At 48.6% G+C, this 20849-nt stretch overlaps 1 long non-coding RNA gene and 1 other non-coding gene across 2 annotated transcripts; one reads left to right on the plus strand and one right to left on the minus strand.

Moving 5' to 3' along the window:
- Positions 1 to 509: 509 nt before the first annotated feature.
- trnay-gua (transfer RNA tyrosine (anticodon GUA)) lies at positions 510 to 597 on the plus strand. The gene is given in 2 exon segments: positions 510 to 546; positions 562 to 597. It is a non-coding gene; the product is annotated as a tRNA-Tyr (tRNA).
- A 17297-nt stretch (positions 598 to 17894) lies between these two features.
- LOC134877877 (uncharacterized) lies at positions 17895 to 18429 on the minus strand. Its single transcript, XR_010167625.1, has 2 exons — positions 18115 to 18429; positions 17895 to 18001 (listed from the first exon to the last, which is right to left on the minus strand). It is a non-coding gene; the product is annotated as an uncharacterized LOC134877877 (long non-coding RNA).
- Positions 18430 to 20849: the final 2420 nt, after the last annotated feature.

Genomic DNA, 20849 nt, shown 5'->3' on the forward strand with positions numbered 1-20849 from the left:
TCAGTGGTAGGGCGGAGGACTGTAGGTTCAAAGGACAGATATCCTTAGGTCGCTGGTTCAAATCCGGCTCGAAGGATGTGTATTTCTTTCAGGAGCTGAAATAAAATGGAAGGGCATTTACAGTTTGGAGGTAACTGGATTTTGAACTTCTCTGTGAATATTAAGCAACAGGTATAAAGGTTTTCTTCTGGGGAATTGAATGATGCGCCCCGTGTTCATGTCCAGGCGATACAGAGGCCATTTCGCCCCCTTTGATAGCTCAGTTCGAAGAACGGAAGACTGTAGGTTCAAAGAACAGATATCCTTAAGTCTCTGGTTCATCTCCGGTTCGAAGGAGGTGTGTTTTGAGGGTCTTTCCATTTAGAACTGAAATAAATGGATGGGCATTTACAGTTTTTAAATGAATGGATGGGCATTTTCTCCCCATCGGCGAAACCTACCCCTATTGTTCTGTGTTCATGCAGACGCAAAACAAATGAAAAATGCTCTGAAGAGATGTTAGCATGCTCCCTTCGATAGCTCAGTTGGTAGAGCGGAGGACTGTAGGTTCAAAGGACAGATATCCTTAGGTCGCTGGTTCAAATCTGGCTCGAAGGATGTGTGTTTTGAAGGTCTTTCCATTTGGAACTGAAATGAATGGATGGGCATTTTCTCCCCATCGGCGAAACCTACCCCTATTTTTCTGTGTTCATGCAGATGCAAACCAAAGGAAAAACGCTCTGAAAAGAAGTTAGCATGCTCCCTTAGATAGCTCAGTTGGTAGAGCGGAGGACTGTAGGTTCAAAGAACAGATATCCTTAAATCGCTGGTTCATCTCCGGCTCGAAGGAGGTGTGTTTTGAAGGTCTTTCCATTCGGAACTGAAATAAATGGATGGGCATTTACAGTTTGTAAATGAATGGAAGGGCATTTTCTCCCGATCGGCGAAATCTGCACCATGTTATCGGTATCAAGATCTATTCTTCTGGGTTCATCCAGAAGCTGACCAAATCAGAAAGGGCTTAATCAAGCAGCAGGTTAAAAATTCTTCACAATGGGGTTTGTTTTACAGAACAGTGGAATTCATGGCTTGTGAGCAGCATGGCTTTTTAACATCTATGTCAGACCTGGGCATCTTACGGCCTGCGGGCCACAACCAGCCCTTTGGGCGTCCCTGTCCAGTCCGCGTGAGGTCAATCAGAACATGAATGAAAAATATTTATGCCGTTCATCCTATACAAGTGTGTTGCTTTTATTTTGAACAAAGTGTTGTTTGTTTTTTTATGTTTGGACGCACGTGCATATTATACGTCCATGACGTGCGTGTGTGAACAGAGACAAGTGATGCTGGCCAGCTAGCCCTCAAAATGTCAGCTCACGGCAAATAAAGAAAAGTTGACACCGAATACCGCGTTTTCAACAAGACATGGACTGCTAAATATTTATTTACAGAAGTCAAAGGTAAAGCGGTGTGCTTAGTTGTGGTACACAGGTCGCTGTGTTAAAGGATTACAAATTGAATCACCACTACGTGACCAAACACGAGGAGAGATACAAGAACCTGTCTGATGAAGAGCGCGCAAGGGAGTCAGATGCTTTGCTAGCTAAACTGCAAAACCAACAACAACTTTTTACAAAACTTTGCACACCCACAGATGTGGCTGTCAGGACAAGTTTTGTCATATCCCACAAAATCGCCATAAAAAATAAGCCGTTTTCTGACGGAGAGTTTATTAAGGAGTATTTGGTGGACTCCGCAGCACTAATATGCCCGGAGAAAAAGGGTGCATTTGGGGATGTGCCCCTCTCCCGGCGCAGTGTAACTAGGAGGGTTGAGGACATCAAGTTTTCAAGGCGATTTCAAGACTTCAAAGCAGTTGAGACTGACATGCACATGGTTTCTTCTCCCTTCACCTGCAGTGTGGATAATGCACCCAGTGATGTTCAGATGGAACTCATTGACCTGCAGTCTGACACACTTCTGGCAGAGCACTTTAAGTCAGTCTCACTGCTGGATTTTTACTCTTCTCTCAAAGAGGAGCACTTTCCACACCTGAGGAGGCATGCTCAGAAGATTTTAGTCCTCTACTACCTACATATGTGAAGATACAGATACAGATCCTTTATCACTGATGATCACCTCTCAGCTGTCCTTCGCATATCCACCTAGACATTCAGCCAGATTTCAATGCACTTGTTCAAGCCCAAGCCAGACTGGATTTCTCTCACTGAACAGTAAAATGGACTGAAAAAAATTAAAAGTATGTATTGCATTTTGTATAAAGTTGATCAATTGTTTGACGGCTGCCAAAAAACATATAGTACAACGCTGGTTACCCCCTTACAAACTGTATGCTAGAAAATGGCTGGAATACTTTCAGGATGTGGTCATGCTAGAACTGTCTACAGTACGGGTGAACAAAGCCAAAAGTTCTACGCTGGACTCATGGAAGAGAGCCACTTTGGCTATAGTGAGCCTGCTCAGTTCAGAATAAAGGCATCCAGAACAATTGTAAGACACTAGACCGAGAGGGGAGGGGGGGAGGGAGGGGGGATGCCGCCAGGGGAAGGGAGGGAGGGAGGGGTATGTTAAAAATGTTTGTATTATTCAATCTTGTCATGTGAGATTATAATTTCAATAAAACAGTTGTTCACAAAAAAAATTGATCAATTGCATATCTTTAACATACTGCAAAACACCTTTTCATTGTTCGTCAAGAATTAACTAGTTAAAAATAAAATGAAACATTGATGTAATGATTGTTTTTGTTTTTACAGTTTACTTCTATAGGAGTATTTTCCTATTTGACCTACACCACAATTTCATAAATTTATATAAATATTTACAGAATATCCTTATTCTTCTGATAACCAGTAGCAGCTAATCAAAATATATAATTTAGCCTACTGCTTTTTACAATGGGAGAAAATGAATACTGAGCAGAATTAAGTTCATGTTATCATTGGTTCGGCCCTCCAACACAGTTCAGGTTTCTGATGTGGCCCCTTGTAAAAATGATTTGCCCTCCCCTGCTCTTGAGAGTAGTGGGTGACTTGATCGAAGAAGCTGCCCGCTTTTTTTCTCAGTTACGGATGACGAAAGCGCGTAAGGGCAAGCTCTCCCGGAACCCATAGAGCAGGGGTGTTCAAACCCGAGCTATTAGTATCTATATAGCTCTGGTTCAAACTGTTTTCACCGAGGGCCATCCATCCATCCATCCATCCATCCATCCATCCATCCATCTTCTCCTGCTTTTCCGTCAGGGTCGCAGAGGTAACAGCTCCAGCAGAGAGCCCCAAACTTCTCTTTCCCTGGCCACATCAACCAGCTCTGACCAGTAGCGTTGCGTGGCCAATTTTATAGAGGAGGCCAGAGAGATCGTAAGCTACTGAATGACGTCATACCCATGTCAACAATGTGACTAAAAGTAGCATAAATAAATCAGGACAAATGATTGCAGCTGCTGCTATTTATTGACACCATATCGCAACAAGCTTAAACAAACACAACACAACACAACACAAAACCTTACACCCATATTTGTAATCTCAATAATACACTGAACTGTAGCCTACAGGTGGCCTCACATTCTAAAAGTCTCTGACGGGTTCACACCGCTGTCCGCAGGATGCTAAAGTGAAAGCCTCGGCTGTCACACTGCGTAAAGAAATAAAGTAAGCTTACTCACTATTTGTAGAGAAATGCCATTCTCCTATCCTTAATGGTGGCGAAATGATCTGTGACCCGGTCATACAGATCCCCATGCTGGAGCGGTCAAACAAGAGGCATGGCCAGCAGAAAAGACAATTTAGCATTACACTCCCTGTTAGCCAGTCCGTTCTCGTATAGTTCCCTTCACAAAACGTCCGGGTATTTCCTTTAGCTCTTCCCTGAGTAAGGTCGAGATTCGGAGTGGACCTACCCTTCTGTTTTATTTTTAACTGAATTTCAAACGGTAGTTTAGTGAAATCGTTTCTCAGAAAAAACTCTGGGTCTCCGTCGCCATCCATTCTTACTTTCTAACCTTCCTTCACGGTTAGCAACAGCATGGTTGTGTGTGGTTACGTACTTACGTATTAGTGTAGGAGGCACGTACAAGTTAGCCTCCTCATTTTTTAAATTTTTACAGTTTGATTGACCTTGATGAGCATTCGGTGACAAGCCGAGCTTCAATCTGATTGGCTAAAACCCTTAGTAGTAGTGGAGGCCAAGTTAAACGGGCCTCCTTAGATGGCAGTATTTCACCTATAGGGGCGCTGTTTTGCTCGCTCAAAGAAAAACATGACATCAGGGAATTAAACACGGCATATTTGGAACCTAAAATGTGCGTCATGAATCCCAACTCATGGATATTTTTTTATCGAATATAAATGAGGAGGCCACGCCTCCCTTGGCCTCCGGGAGAAAACGCCACTGGCTCTGACTGGGGGATTCCAAGGCGCTCCCAGGCCAGCGAAGAGATATAATCCCTCCACCTGGTCCTAGGTCTACCCCTCGGTCTCTTCACATCTGGACGTGCCTGGAACACCTCCCTAGGGAGGCGCCCAGGTGGCATCCTCACTAGGTGCCCGAACCACCTCAACTGGCTCCTTTCAACGCGAAGGAGCAGCGGTTCTACTCCGAGTCCCTCCCGGATGACTGAACTTCTCACCTTATCCCTAAGGGAGATGCCAGCCACCCTGCGGAGAAATCCCATTTCGGCCGCTTGTATCCGCAATCTCGTTCTTTCGGTCATGACCCATCCTTCATGACCATAGGTGAGGGTAGGAACGAAAATGGCCCGGTGGACAGAGAGCTTTGCCTTCTGGCTCAGCTCTCTATTCATCATAACGGTGCGGTAAAGCGACTGCAGTACTGCTCCCGCGGCTCTGATTCTCCGGCCCATCTCACGCTCCATTGTTCCCTCACTCGAGAACAAGACCCCGAGATACTTGAACTCCTTCACTTGGGGTAAGGCTTCATTCCCTACCTGGAGTGGACAGTCCATCGGTTTCCTGCTGAGAACCATGGCCTCAGATTTGGAGGTGCTGATCCTCATCCCAGCCGCTTCACACTCGGCTGCGAACCGATCCAGTGAGTGCTGAAGGTCACAGACCGATGAAGCCATTAGGACCACATCATCTGCAAAAAGCAGTGGTGCAATCCTTAGCTCACCGAACTGAAGACCCCTTCCCCCACGACTACGCCTCGAAATCCTGTCCATGAATATCACAAACAGGATTGGTGACAAAGCGCAGCCCTGGCAGAGGCCAACCCTCATTAGAAATTGGTCCGACGTGCTACCGAGGACCAGGACGCAGCTCTCGCTTTGGGAGTACAGAGATTGGATGGCCCTGAGTCGAGACCCCCTCATCCCATACTCCCACAGCACCTCCCACAGTATCTCCCTGGGAACCCGGTCATACGCCTTCTCCAAATCCACAAAGCACATGTAGACCGGATGAGCGTACTCCCAGGCCCTCTCCAGGATCCTTGCGTGAGTGAAAAGCTGGTCCATCGTTCCACGACCAGGATGATAACCGCATTGTTCCTCCTCAATCTGAGGTTTGACAATCGGCCGGACCCTCCTTTCCAGCACCTTAGAGTAAACTTTCCCGTGGAGGCTGAGTAATGTGATGCCTCTGTAATTGGCACACACCCTCTGATCCCCTGTTTTAAAAAGGTGAAGCACTACCCCGGTCTGCCACTCCTTCGGTACTGTTTCCAACTTCCACGCTATGTTGATAAGACGTATCAACCATGACAGTCCCTCAACACCCAGAGCCTTCAGCATTTCTGGGCGGATCTCATCCAACCCCGGGGCTTTGCCACTGTGGAGCTGTTTAACTACCTCAGTGACTTCCCCCCGTGAGATTGGAGTTGATCCCCCTTCATACTCCAGCTCCGCCTCTAACTTAGAGGGCGGAGTTGTCGGATTCAGGAGTTCCGCAAAGTGCTCCTTCCACCGCCATAACACCCTATCAGTTGAGGTCAACAGCGTCCCATCCTTACTGTACACAGCTTGGATGGCTCCCTACTTCCCCCTCCTGAGGTGTCGGACGGTATTCCTGAAAGGCCTCCTTCTTCAGTCGGACGGCTTCCCTGACCACCGGTATCCCCCAGGAGGTTCGAGGGTTACCGCCCCTTGAGGCACCTAAGACCTTGAGACCACAGCTCCCCGCCGCAGCTTCGGCAATGGAGGCTTTCAACACCGCCCACTCAGGGATGCCTGAAAAGCTCCGCCGGAGTTGTGAATTGAAGGCCTCCTGGACTTGGGATTCCTCCAGACGTTCCTAGTTCACCCGCGCTACACGTTTGGGCTTACCAGGTCTGTCCAGAGGCTTCCCCTGCCACTCGACCCAACTCACCACCAGATGGTGATCGGTTGTGTCAAAAACATGCGGCCTCAGGTCAGATGATACGATAACAAAATTGATCATGGACACTTCTGCTTAGGGTGCTCTGGTACCACGTGTACTTATGAGCATTCTTATGTTCGAACATGGTGTTTGTTATGGCCAATCCATGACTAGCACAGAAGTCCAGTAACAAACCACCACTCCGGTTCAGATCAGGGGGCCGTTCCTTCCAATCACGCCCCTCCAAGTGTCTTCATCATTGCCCACGTGTGCGTTGAAGTCTCCCAGCAAGACTAAGGAGTCCCCTTCAGGAGCCCCATACAGGACTTCTTTCAGGGTCTCCAAGAAGGCTGAATACTCTGAACTGCTGTTTGGTGCATAAGCACACACAACAGTCAGAGTTTTCCCCCCCATGACCCGCAGGCGTAGGGAGGCGACCCTCTCGTCAACTGGGGAAAACTCCAACAAAGCGGCACTCAACCGGGGGCTTGTGAGTATCCCCACACCCGCTCGGCGCCTCACACCTTGGGCAACTCCGCAGAAGAATAGAGTCCAACCCCTATCCAGAAGTAAGGTTCCAGAGCCGACGCTGTGCATAGAGGTGAGCCCCGCCAGATCCAATTGGTAACGCTCCACCTCCCACACAAGCTCCGGCTCCTTCTCCCCCAGAGCGGTGACGTTCATTTGAGAAGTACAATATAAGACAAGCAAAACTTTAATTTGTGGGCTATATTGCATTATACTTTTAGGGTTTGCAGACGGCCGATTCAAAATGGCCGGCGGGCCGCATTTGGCCCCCGGGACGTAGTTTGGACACCCCTGCCATAAAGATTTGAAAAAATGCATTTTACATGAGAGTCTATGAGAGAACCCTGGGGCAATTTTCAACCTGACTGAAATCGCCCCTAAAGGGGCGGGACCATGTGAAGCATGACTTTAGTCTGATTGGACAATGACGTTTTTGACAGATCTAACGTCTAGAACACTGAATAGGACTGCTGCTGTGTTAGGAAAAAAAACAAACTATTACCACCCCTGCTTGAAACCCCTATTGCTTGCTGCAGTACACGTGAATCATCTGCCTCTATCGTCTTGATCTTGAGCTGAAGTTCTTATCTTCATTATTATCAATGCAGCAGATAAAAGGCCTGGAGTTGATTTGAGGTGTAGTGCTTGCATTTGGAAGATTTTGCTGTGACAACATGCAGTCAAAGGAGCTCTCAATGCAGGTGAAACAAGCCATCCTCAAGCTGCGAAAACTGAAAAAACCCATCCGAGATATTGCTACAATATTAGAGTGGCAAAATCTACAGTTTGGTATATCCTGAGAAAGAAAGCAAGCACTGATGAACTCAGCAACGCAAAAAGACCTGGACGTCCACGGAAGAAAACAGTGGTGGACGCAGAATCACTTCCATGGTGAAGAGAAACCCCTTCACAACCAAGTGAACAACACTCTCCAGGAGGTAGGCCTATCAATGTCCAAGTCTACCATAAAGAGAAGACTGCATGAAAGTAAATACAGAGGGTTCACTGCACGGTGCAAGCCACTCAAAAGCCTCAAGAATAGAAAGGCTAGATTGGACTTTGCTAAAAAACATCTAAAAAGGCCAGCACAGTTCTGGAAGAACATTCTTTGGACAGATGAAACCAAGATCAACCTCTACCAGAATGATGACTAGAAAAAAGTATGGAGACGGCGTGGTACAGCCCATGATCCAAAGCATACCACATCATCTGTAAAACACGGCGGAGGCAATGTGATGGCTTGGGCATGCATGGCTGCCAGTGGCACTGGGTCACTAGTGTTTATTGATGATGTGACACAGGACAGAAGCAGCCGGATGAATTCTGAGGTGTTCAAAGACATACTGTCTGCTCAAATGCTGCCATATCCTGCCAAATTGATTGGGTGGCGTTTCATAAGACAGATGGACAATGACCCAAAACATACAGCCAAAGCGACCCAGGAGTTTTTTAAAGCAAAGAAGTGGAATATTCTTGAATGGCCAAGTCAGTCACCTGATCTCAACCCAATTGAGCATGCATTTCACTTGTTGAAGACTAAACATCAGACAGAAAGGCCCACAAACAAACAGCAACTGAAACCGCTGCAGTACAGGCCTGACAGAGCATTAAAAAGGAGAAAACCCAGCGTCTGGTGATGCCCATGAGTTCAAGACTTCAGACAGTCATTGCCAGCAAAGGGTTTTCAACCAAGTATTAGAAATGAGCATTTTATTTTCAGTTATTTAATTTCTCCAATTACTTTGGAGTCCCTGAAATGAAAGGATTGTGTTTAAAAAAGGCTTTAGTTCCTCACATTTTTATGCAATCTTTTTGTTCAACCCACTGAATTAAAGCTGAAAGTCTGCACTTCAACTGCATCTGAATTATTTCATTTAAAATTCATTGTGGTAATGTACAGAACCAAAATTAGAAAAACTTTGTCTCCGCCCAAATATTTATGGACCTAACTGTATATACAGTATGTATGTAAAAGGAAAATGTATGTTTGTGAGAGTGAAAATATATGTATGTGTGTGAGAGGGCCAGAATGAATTATTATCTATAATCTATTATCTGAGACACTACTGGTCTTACACTACTGGTTTTATTCGAAACATAAAAAATACCTTTATAATTAAACCTAAATCCCTAAACAATTAAACAAAATACAATTCATTATTGACCATTTCAATAAACTCTGTTTTAATATCCATATTAAACTTCGATCGTATCTTCCCACATATAAAAAAAGGTTAACCAAACATTTTCCAGGACTAATTGGAGACATTGGTATATTCTACTGGTCCTTTACATACATTCCAGATTGCAAATCAACATAAAGGAAACAATAATAATGAGTCCTACATCTATTTATCATAAAACAATGAGAGAAAAAAAAGTACAATAACAATCAAAATCAAGTAGTGTGTTCTGGACCCTATTCTTTTTTAAGCTGTGGCTTTTATTTTATCGAGTCTCATTTATTTGTTAGTACTTCCGGTCAAACCGGAAGTGGCTATTCAGGAAGTGATTCCAATGCCTACTTAGCTACCTTAACACTAAAAATCATATCTTCCACCATCCTCGTCTTGCTAGCTGTATAATCGCAATGTTTGTAAGTACTGCAGCTTGTTAGGTCCTTAGCTACGCATCAACAGCATTGTTTTGGTTATTGGATGGTCGATTTGTACCACTTTATATGGCACTAGCTATGTTTTCCCTATCTGTTTATTGTCTGTGGAGTGATACAGCAAAGCTCCAACCTTTGTGCACTTAGTTATTGCAATATGTTATATTGTGTATTTGTATTTTTAGTGCATCCAGTTTCGTAACTGATATATATATTTACATTTGTGTTTCAGTTTCACTCTTTGAATTTGAGTAAACATTCATAATCGGCACCCTGCTTCATGGAGTTATTCATTAACAATTAGTTTAGCTGAACTGGATAGTGGGATTGCTGCTCAGATCCACCCAGACCAGTACAGTGAAAAAACAGCATAACATCAAGCTGTAAGAAAGGAACGGCTGGAAAAAAGACCGAAGGACTGTCATACAGGCCCCGAGCAAGCCTCCACGACACCCTCCCCTGACGTCTTAACCTCAGTGAACACACACATCTCGCCTCATCATGGCAGAAGGGGGCTATGCATACACCACAGTGCCTGAAGAACGTTTCCAAGAAGAGGACCACAAGTCAATACGGTCTCGTTCCTCAAAAGCATCACGCAGTTCTTCATCAACCCAGACCGCCATCAAAGCCCGAGCCAAGGCAGAAGCAGGACGCTCCAAGTTTGCCTACGCTCAGAGGGAAATAGAACTCAAAGTAGAGAAGGCCCGCCTCGAACTAGAGAAGGTCCGCCTGGACGCCACCCTAGAGGCTCTACAAACAGAAAAGGAAATGGATGCTGCACTGGTAGAAGCAGAAATACTGGAGTCAGGTTTGATAGACTCAGACCATCAGTCACACCGCAGTAGAGGTTCTAACTCTCTCTCACCCCAGACACGACTCCAGCGTACAGAACACTATGTACAGGACCAACTCAGCCTGAAGTCTAACTCACACAATCCACATGCCTCATCTTATCAGGGGTTACCACTAGTTACGAGCGACATAAAGCAGCCTATTACACCCATGCTTTACTCACCCCTGCCTATGAAAACAGAGGCGCTCTGGCAGAACGATCGAGGGATGGATGGAAGAGGTCGACAGCGACCCCTTGACGATCGCCATGGCAACCAGGGCAGAACGGTCAACCAAAGCAACCCTGACACCTCCATCACCAACGACCTTGCCAGGTATCTCGCACGGAGCCAGTTGGTGACCTCAGGGCTAACCAATTTCGATGACAAACCAGAGAATTTCTGGGGATGGAAGTCCACCTTTTACGGCGCCACCACAGGTCTGGGCCTGTCTGCAGGAGAAGAGCTTGATCTCCTCATCAAATGGCTTGGCAAGGAGTCCTCAGAACAGGCAAGAAGGCTCAAAGCAGTCAACATCAGGCACCCCCAGGTCGGATTGATGATGGCTTGGCAGAGGCTGGAAGAGTACTATGGCTCACCAGAGGCAATTGAAAGGGCTCTGTTTGATAAACTGGAAGACTTTCCGAAGGTGACGTACAAAGACCCTCACAAGCTCCGCGACCTGGGCGATCTGCTCCTAGAACTCGAAGCTGCGAAGATGGACGGCTACTTACCTGGCCTGTCTTACCTAGACACCTCCAGAGGAGTGGCTCCCATCGTCGACAAGCTTCCATTCAATCTCCAGGATAAATGGGCTTCATTTGGGTCCAAATACAAGGAAAAGAACAATGTGGCTTTCCCCCCCTTTACTGTGTTTGCTGACTTCATCCGCAGGGAAGCCAGAGTTAAAACAGATCCCAGCTTCAACCTCCCACCTTCCCGCACAGCAACCGAAAAGAAAGAGAGGTTAGACAGACATACGAAGACAGCCATATCAGTACACAAGACGCAAGTGTCCCCCACAGAGAAACCTGTAAACATCGACCCTGGGAACCACTGCCCCATCCATGACAAAGCCCACCCACTGAGGAAATGTAGAGGCTTCAGGGAGAAGACCCTAGAAGAGCGCAAGCAGTTCCTAAAAGACAATCACATATGTTTCCAGTGCTGCTCCTCCACAGCCCACCTAGCTAGGGACTGCGTCACAGAGGTAGACTGCAAGGAATGCGGCAGCAACCGCCACACCTCAGCACTCCACCCAGGACTAGCTCCCTGGAAGTCCAAGTCGTCTCCCCCCGCTTCAGAGAACGGGGAGGAGGGAGAACAAGCGGACAACCAGGAAGTCACCACCAAGTGCACGGAAGTATGCGGAGATGGAATGAGTCTCAGGGCATGTTCCAAGATCTGCCTCGTCAATGTCTTCCCCGAAGGACGAAGGGAGGAGTCTAGAAGGATGTACGCTATCTTGGACGAGCAAAGCAACCGTTCCTTGGCGACGTCGGAGTTCTTCAGCATCTTCAACGTGGCGTGTAGTCCATCGCCATACACACTCAGGACATGTTCAGGACTCAAGGAGACAGCTGGGAGAAAGGCCCGTGGTTATGTTGTGGAGTCAGCCAACGAGAAGGTCAGTTTCCCTCTCCCCACACTCCTCGAATGCAACCAAATCCCAAACAACCGTTCGGAGATCCCAACCCCCAATGCTGCTCGACACCACGGACACCTGAGACGGATCGCAGATGAGATCCCACCTCTGGTTCCAGATGCACACATACTCCTGTTGCTCGGTAGAGACATTCTGAGAGTACACAAAGTAAGAAGCCAAATAAACGGTCCACATGACGCCCCATTCGCCCAAAAGCTGGACCTTGGATGGGTCGTTGTCGGCGACGTGTGCCTCAGGGGAGCGCACAAGCCGCCCCATGTCGGAACATTCAAAACCTCCATTCTGGAAAGTGGACGGCCCAGTTTCCTCAGCCGATGCAACAGCAAAATCCAGGTGAAAGAGACGTTCGCCCACAACTACCCAGCGTTGGACACCACAGACAGCACACAGACACTCGATGGAGAAAACCTGGGTCAGTCAGTCTTCCTTCACACAGCCAATGACAACAAGCGCGCTCCTTCAATGGATGACCTGAGGTTCCTGCAGATCATGGACGACGAGTATCGACAAGACAAGTCCAAAAGTTGGGTTGCACCTCTTCCTTTCCAGTCCCCACGAAAACGACTGCCCAACAACAGGGAGTACGCCAAAAGCCGTCTCAACTCTCTCCGCCGCACTCTAAGCAAGCAGCCACAGATGAAAGCCCACTACCTAGAGTTTGTCGGGAAGATGCTTACCAACAAGCATGCAGAGATCGCTCCACCTTTACAGGAAGGCCAAGAGTGTTGGTATCTCCCATCATTTGGAGTATATCACCCAAAGAAGCCAGGACAGATCCGTGTGGTGTTTGACTCCAGCGCACCTTACAAAGGAGTCTCTCTCAACGACGTACTCCTCACAGGCCCTGATCTCAACAATACCCTCTTAGGGGTGCTCATGAGATTCCGGAAGGAACCCGTTGCCATCACTGCCGACATTCAGCACATGTTTCACTGCTTCATAGTGCGTGAAGACCACAGGGACTTCCTCCGCTTCCTGTGGTTCCACAACAACGACCCGGACAGTGACATTGTGGATTACAGAATGTGCGTCCATGTCTTCGGCAACAGCCCATCCCCCGCCGTCGCCATTTACGGCCTGAGGAGAGCAGCCAAGGAAGAAGAAAAGAACTTCGGCAGCGACGCAAGAAGGTTCATCGAACGAGAGTTCTACGTAGACGACGCACTAAAGTCCTTCCCTACCGAAGCAGAGGCCATCAGTGTCCTCAGACGTGCTCGAATGATGCTTGCAGAGTCCAACCTCAGGCTGCATAAAATAGCCTCCAATAGACCTGCTGTGCTAGAAGCATTCCCTCCAGAAGATCGTGCCAAGGATATCAAGGATCTCAACCTCCTCACCGATGACCTCCCTCTACAACGCAGCCTCGGAGTGTCCTGGAACATTGCTTCGGACACTTTCACATTCCAGGCCATGGACGACAACAAACCATTCACCCGTAGAGGAATGTTGTCTACGGTAAACAGCCTGTATGACCCCCTCGGCTTCTTAGCCCCTGTCACAATACAAGGCAGGCTGCTCCTCAGAGACCTCACCAAGCAAGCCGAGGACTGGGACTCACCCCTCCCCAGAAACAGGGAAGCTGAGTGGACCAGGTGGAGAGACTCATTAAAAGACCTACAGGTGCTCCAGATACCCCGCACCTACACATCTTTCTCTCCCTCTAGTACTCTCCTCAAGGAGCTTTGTGTCTTCGCGGACGCCTCTACTACGGCCATCGCAGCAGTTGCTTATCTGAGAGCCACCACTAAAGAGGGACAGACTGAGGTCAGTTTCGTCTTTGGAAAAGCCAAGCTGGCGCCTCAACCAGACCTCTCTATCCCTAGACTGGAATTGTGCGCAGCAGTGCTTGCAGTCGAGATTGCAGAGTTGATCGTGGAAGAGATGGACCTGGAGGTCGACCGTATCACATACTACTCAGACAGCAAGGTAGTCCTTGGGTACATTCACAATCAAGAAAGGCGGTTCTTCGTCTACGTGAACAACAGAGTTCAACGGATACGACAGACCACATCCCCAGACCAATGGAGGCATGTGCCTACCGACCACAACCCAGCTGACCACGGGTCTAGGTCTATCCCAGCGGCCTTGTTAAGCAGCACAACATGGCTCTCCGGACCAGCCTTTCTTCGGAATCCATCTCCCCATCCTCTCCAACCCCAAGAGGCATTCAACCTCGTTAACCCCGCTTCCGACTCTGACCTACGCCCCGAGATTGCTGTGAACCTCACCGTAGTCTCTCAACACCTAACAGACCCCACACGCTTTGAGCGTTTCTCAAAGTGGACCTCTCTTACCACCACAGTTGCACGCTTGATCCATATTGCCCGTTCCTTCACCCTGCCTGCACAGAAGGGCAGCTGCAGAGGATGGCACATCTGTCCAAGGGGCCCCTCAGAGGAGGAGATGGACAGAGCCAGGATCTTCGTGATGAAGAGTGTCCAGCATGAGCTTTATGCAGAAGAGCTAAAGAGCATAGCCTCCGAACAAAGTCTCCCCCCTCGTAGCAGTCTGTTGAAGCTACACCCTATCATCGACAGCAATGGGCTTCTCAGAGTCGGAGGCCGCATAACTCAGTCTAAGCTAGCAACAGAAGAAACAAATCCCATCATCATCCCGGGCCGCCATCACCTCGCAAACCTGCTTGTGCGTCATCACCATGAGGCTGTGAAGCATCAAGGGAGACACTTTACAGAGGGTGCTGTCAGAGCAGCCGGACTCTGGGTGGTTGGAGCTAAAAGATGCATCAGCAGCATTCTCTTCAAGTGCGTCACCTGCAAGAAGCTTCGTGGGAAGACAGAACACCAGCAAATGGCAGATCTGCCGGCCGAGCGTCTACAAGTAGCCCCTCCATTCACCTATGTCGGTGTGGATGTCTTCGGACCATGGGAGGTTACTTCACGTCGAACCAGAGGAGGACACGCCAACAGCAAAAGATGGGCTGTCATGTTCTCATGTATGTGCACAAGGGCCGTGCACATCGAAGTAATAGAAGCTATGAGTGCCAGCAGTTGCATTAATGCCCTGAGAAGATTCTTCGCCATCAGAGGCCCAGCAAAGCAAATACGCTCAGACCGAGGCACCAACTTCATCGGTGCCTGCCGAGAACTCGAGATGGATAAACCAAGCTCCAGCTCAGAGACCATGGAGAAATATCTTCAGGAGCACAACTGCTCCTGGGTATTCAACCCACCCCACTCATCTCACATGGGGGGCGCATGGGAGCGCATGATTGGCATCGCCCGTCGCATCCTCGACTGCATGCTTCTTCAATGTGGATCATCGCGTCTCACACACGAAGTCCTGACTACCCTTATGGCTGAGATAACTGCGGTGATGAATGCAAGACCCCTCGTCCCAGTGTCTTCAGACCCGGAGTCTCCTCTCATCCTTACTCCAGCTATGCTCTTGACCCAGAAGACCTGCACTGCCCCTCCTCCCCCAGGTCACTTTGGGGAAGGAGACCTCTTCAAGGAAGAATGGAAACAGGTTCAGAGTCTAGCGGACACCTTTTGGAACAGGTGGCGACGAGAGTATCTCCACACGCTTCAAAGCCGTCGCAAGTGGCAGGAAAAGAAGCCCAACCTCCAAGTAGGAGACATCGTCCTGATGAAGGACAATCAAGCCAAGAGAAACCAGTGGCCTATGGCTATTGTCATGGAGACTCTTCCAAGCCAGGACGGGGTCGTGAGGAAAGTGGACATCAGAGTCGTCAAGGAAGGCACCCAGAGAGTCTTCTCCCGTCCCGTGACCGAAGTGGTCCTCCTCCTTTCTCCACAAGACTAGTACTTTTGGTTTTATCTGGGCTCGTTAGAGACCCCAGGGGGGGGAGTGTTCTGGACCCTATTCTTTTTTAAGCTGTGGCTTTTATTTTATCGAGTCTCATTTATTTGTTAGTACTTCCGGTCAAACCGGAAGTGGCTATTCAGGAAGTGATTCCAATGCCTACTTAGCTACCTTAACACTAAAAATCATATCTTCCACCATCCTCGTCTTGCTAGCTGTATAATCGCAATGTTTGTAAGTACTGCAGCTTGTTAGGTCCTTAGCTACGCATCAACAGCATTGTTTTGGTTATTGGATGGTCGATTTGTACCACTTTATATGGCACTAGCTATGTTTTCCCTATCTGTTTATTGTCTGTGGAGTGATACAGCAAAGCTCCAACCTTTGTGCACTTAGTTATTGCAATATGTTATATTGTGTATTTGTATTTTTAGTGCATCCAGTTTCGTAACTGATATATATATTTACATTTGTGTTTCAGTTTCACTCTTTGAATTTGAGTAAACATTCATAATCGGCACCCTGCTTCATGGAGTTATTCATTAACAATTAGTTTAGCTGAACTGGATAGTGGGATTGCTGCTCAGATCCACCCAGACCAGTACATAGTGCATTCTTCCAACATTGTCAAAACATGAACGCTAATGCGCTATGGCCTTTTTTAAAAGGCTATTGCTTGAATATATTAGCATCGATTCCCGGTAAATTTATTTCAACTAAATTTTCTCTAAATTGCTTAGTAGCTCAGCAATATGCACTGATGTACAAAGGATTACTTTGTGGGTGATTCCTTTATAAAAATCAAAGGAAAACAAGCCGTCATTTGTTGGTCCATTTCTAAAAGCGATTTCTGGCAATCATCACCACATATGCCACTGCCAAACCCAGCAGTCCACCCACTACACCTCCCACTGCTACTCCTATCATAGCCTCCAATGTACCAGTAACCACGCTGTGCCCGAAAACACTTCCAACAGCTATCCCATAATAAGCACATTTCTGAAGACAGTGTGTCTTGGCTTCTAACCTTCCGTTTTCATTTTGTACCGTTTTATTGAAAAGCGCTATTTCAGCCTCTCTGAGCATTGTTGTGGTGTAGACTTTTGTTCTTGCTGTCAAAAGTTTATTGTTGATGTGCTGCAGTAGCTCTGCGACCTGAGGGTCAATACGCTGATCGGCAGGGATCATATTCACCGTTTCCTGGTTGGCAGAGATTTGAGGATCAGTATCCTGAATGGCACAGTTTTCAAAAACATGGTAACCAAATCTGCACTGTTTGGATAGCTTGTGGAGATTTTTATTCGATTTAATGTAGTCTTTTATGGAAGTGCCATGCAATTTAACTCCATGGGTGAACAAAACCATGGCGTTAGCCATTATGTCTTTGCCAAAGGTACGAAGGATGAGATCCAACATTTGTATTTCTTCAACTGTGTATGGTTCTATGTCCAGCACCATCAAGACCACGTGAGGACCAGGTTCGGCACGTGAGATGGATTTTTTTATCTTGTTCACTACCGACTCTTTTTTGCCGTCAAAACCTGGAGTATCAACAACAGTCACCTTTTGACCCTCAATATTGGTACTTCCCACCTGGCAAAGCGCTTGGCTTGCTGCTCGGCTGTTATTTATGGTGAATAGAGTCCTGCCCAGGATGGTGTTTCCTGAAGCAGTTCATCTTTCTTGTCTCTGTGGATGTGTTGTTCTCACACCTGTATCATATGTTTCTAACTTAGTGCTGGAGCTCTCCCAATTATATCTCTGAAACATATTTGTGACGTGTAGAGACGTATGATCAGAGATAAGCATATGTCTGGCAGCTGCTTTGTAAAAGCAATGCTTGGTATTTTGTCATCACATTCTTTTTTTTCACTTGTCCTATAATCTCTTAATTATTCAATAAAAGATTTTAAAAAAAGAATCAGAACAGAAGAGGCCTAAGAAGCCTTGGGGAAGCCACAGAAAATAATATATTTTTTTTTTCTCAGAGTTTCCACTCTATTCTCAGCCTTTCGGCTTGAAATGCTAAATATACTGTATATAAAAGAAATATAAAACTGTCCTCCCACCTGCCCAAAGAGTATTGGATATGATTAAGGTCAACAACGTGTTGTTGTGATAACGATTCTGAACCCAAGAGCAGACAAGAGACGGTGTTGAATTGATGCAAGAGGGTTTATTGAATGAGGTGGAGGAGCAGGTAGAGGACGCGGAAGCCGGGGGGAGGGTGAGGCAGGCGAGCTGGATTGCGTGATCCGGATAACTGCAGGCAGAGGGAAACAGAGTTAGGTTGTGGTCAAAGGCAACAAGAGACGAGAGTTCGGTAGCGAGGTAACAAGGTAACAAGGTAAACTGGAGCCAGGCACGTATCATTACCACTGTAGAGCGAAGTACGATCTGGCACCGACAGCAGGGAATCCAAGGGTTTATGAAGGGGAGTTGATTGGAGATGACGACCAGGTGAGCATGATTGCAGATGACGGCCAGGTGTGAAGTGAGACAGACAGGGGGAGTGGCAAACCCAGGAGGAGGAAAAACACAGCAGACTGCTGTGACCACAACAGTACCCTCCCCTCAATGGACGCCTCCAGGCGGCCTAGGCCTCTCTGGGTGAGCCAGATGAAAATCCCGGATGAGGGAGGGGTCGAGGATGAAGCCCCGCGAAACCCAGCTCCTTTCCTCTGGCCCATAACCCTCCCAATCCACGAGGTACTGATACCCCCTGCCCCGACGACGAATGTCCAGCAACTGCCGGACGGTGTGAGCTGGGTGGTTGTCAATCAAACGGGGAGGTGGGGGGGGAACGTCCGGGGGGGAGAGGGGACTGGTGGAGACTGGCTTTAAACGAGAGACATGGAAGGTGGGGTGGACGTGCATGGCTGGAGGCAGCTTGAGTGTGACCGCTGAGGGATTGATGACGGAAATAATAGGGAAAGGGCCAACAAAACGAGGGGTTAACTTCTTGGAGCCAGTTTGTAAGGGGAGATCCCTAGAGGACAACCACACCTGTTGACCCACCCGATAGGCAGGAGCGGGAGCCCGGTGGCGATCAGCAATGCGCCGGTTCTGCTCTGCAGAGCGCAGCAGAGCGGTGCGTGCGTCCCTCCACGTCCTGCGACAACGGCGGAGATGGTGCTGGACCGAGGGGACGGAGATGTAATCCTCCCTGAGCAGGAAACAAGGGTGGCTGGTATCCCAGGGAGCATTCGAACGGGGACATGCCGGTGGCAGCACAGGACATGGAATTGTGGGCATACTCGATCCAAGAGAGATGGTCGCTCCAAGCCGAGGGGTTGCGCGCAGCCACACAACGCAGCGCGGTTCCGAGGTCCTGATTGGCTCTCTCAGCCTGCCCATTAGTCTGCGGCTGGTACCCTGATGACAGGCTGACAGAGGCCCCCAGCGCTCGGCAGAAGGCCTTCCACACTTGGGAAACGAACTGGGGACCACGGTCGGAGACGAGGTCAGCGGGAATCCCGTGGAGGCGAACGACATGCTGCACAAGCAGCTGGGCAGTCTCTGTGGCAGTGGGGAGCTTAGGAAGCGCAATGAAGTGAACCGCCTTCGAAAATCTGTCCACAACGGTGAGTATTACAGTGTGGCCCTTAGAGGGAGGAAGACCAGTCACAAAATCAAGGCCAATGTGGGACCAGGGCCGACCAGGAACAGGAAGAGGGCGTAACAGACCAGCAGGAGGTTGATGGGAGGACTTGGCCCGAGCACACACCGTGCAGGCAAGCACGAATGCCCGGGTGTCAGCGTCCATCGCTGGCCACCAAAAGTACCTCTTCAGAGGGACAGGGTGCGGCCCACGCCAGGGTGACAGGCAAAGCGCGATGTGTGGCCCCACACCAGAACTTGAGAGCGAACCGAACTGGGGACAAAGAAACGGTAGGAGGGCCGTTGCCCGGATCTGGTTCGGTGACTTGGGCCTTCCGGATGAGGGACTCTATCTCCCAGGTGACAGCAGCAACCTTGAGGCAGGAAGGAGAGAGGATAGTGTCAGGGGAGGCCGGTGTGTTCATAGTGTTAAACTGACGAGAGAGGGCGTCAGGTTTGACGTTACGGGATCCGGGACGGTAGGTGAGGGAGAAATTAAACCGCCCAAAAAACAGGGACCACCGGGCTTGGCGGGAATTCAAGCGCTTAGCTGTCTGGATGTATGACAAATTCTTGTGGTCGGTCCAAACCACGAACGGCTGTTCTGCCCCCTCAAGCCAGTGCCGCCATTCCTCCAATGCCAGTTTCACAGCCAGCAGCTCTCGGTTACCAACATCATAGTTACGTTCAGCAGGTACCAGCCGGCGAGAGAAAAAGGCGCAGGGGTGAATCTTCTCATCAGAAGCTGAGCGCTGGGACAGGACCGCCCCCACCCCCGTGTCAGACGCATCGACTTCCACGATGAACTACCTGGAGGGGTCAGGTTGGATAAGAATGGGGGCAGACGAGAAAAGTCTCTTAAGACCAGAGAAGGCAGTCTCCGCCTCAGGCGTCCAGGCAAATGGGCGGGCAGGAGAGGTGAGACGGGTGAGAGGTGCTGCAACCCTGCTGTAATCACGGATGAACCTCCGGTAGAAATTGGCAAATCCCAGGAACTGCTGCAGTTTCTTGCGGGAATCGGGAATGGGCCAGTCTGTCACTGCACTGACCTTCTCGGGACAGGTCCTCACTTGCCCGCTCTCAATGATGAACCCAAGGAAGGATACAGAGGTGACACTGAACTCACACTTCCTCGGCCTTCACATATAATTTGTTCTCCAACAGCCGCTGAAGAACTTGCCTGACATGCTGGAAGTGTTCACTCCTGGTTGCGAGAAAAAATAAGGATGTCGTCTAAATAGACAAAAACTGAGCGGTTGAGAAAATCCCGGAGGACATCGTTTACCAGGTTCTGGAACACGGCAGAGGCGTTAGTGAGGCCGAAGGGCATGACCAGGTACTCAAAGTGGCCGAGGGGGGTGTTAAAAGCAGTCTTCCACTCATCGCCCTCCCGGATACGCACCAGGTGGTAGGCATTGCGTAGATCCAACTTAGAGAAGACTGTAGCACCCTGCAGCGGCTCAAATGCGGAACTGATGAGGGGCAAGGCATACTTGTTTTTGACTGTAATG

Source organism: Eleginops maclovinus, chromosome 16 (genome assembly GCF_036324505.1).
Source record: "Eleginops maclovinus isolate JMC-PN-2008 ecotype Puerto Natales chromosome 16, JC_Emac_rtc_rv5, whole genome shotgun sequence".
Taxonomy (NCBI): Eukaryota; Metazoa; Chordata; class Actinopteri; order Perciformes; family Eleginopidae; genus Eleginops; species Eleginops maclovinus.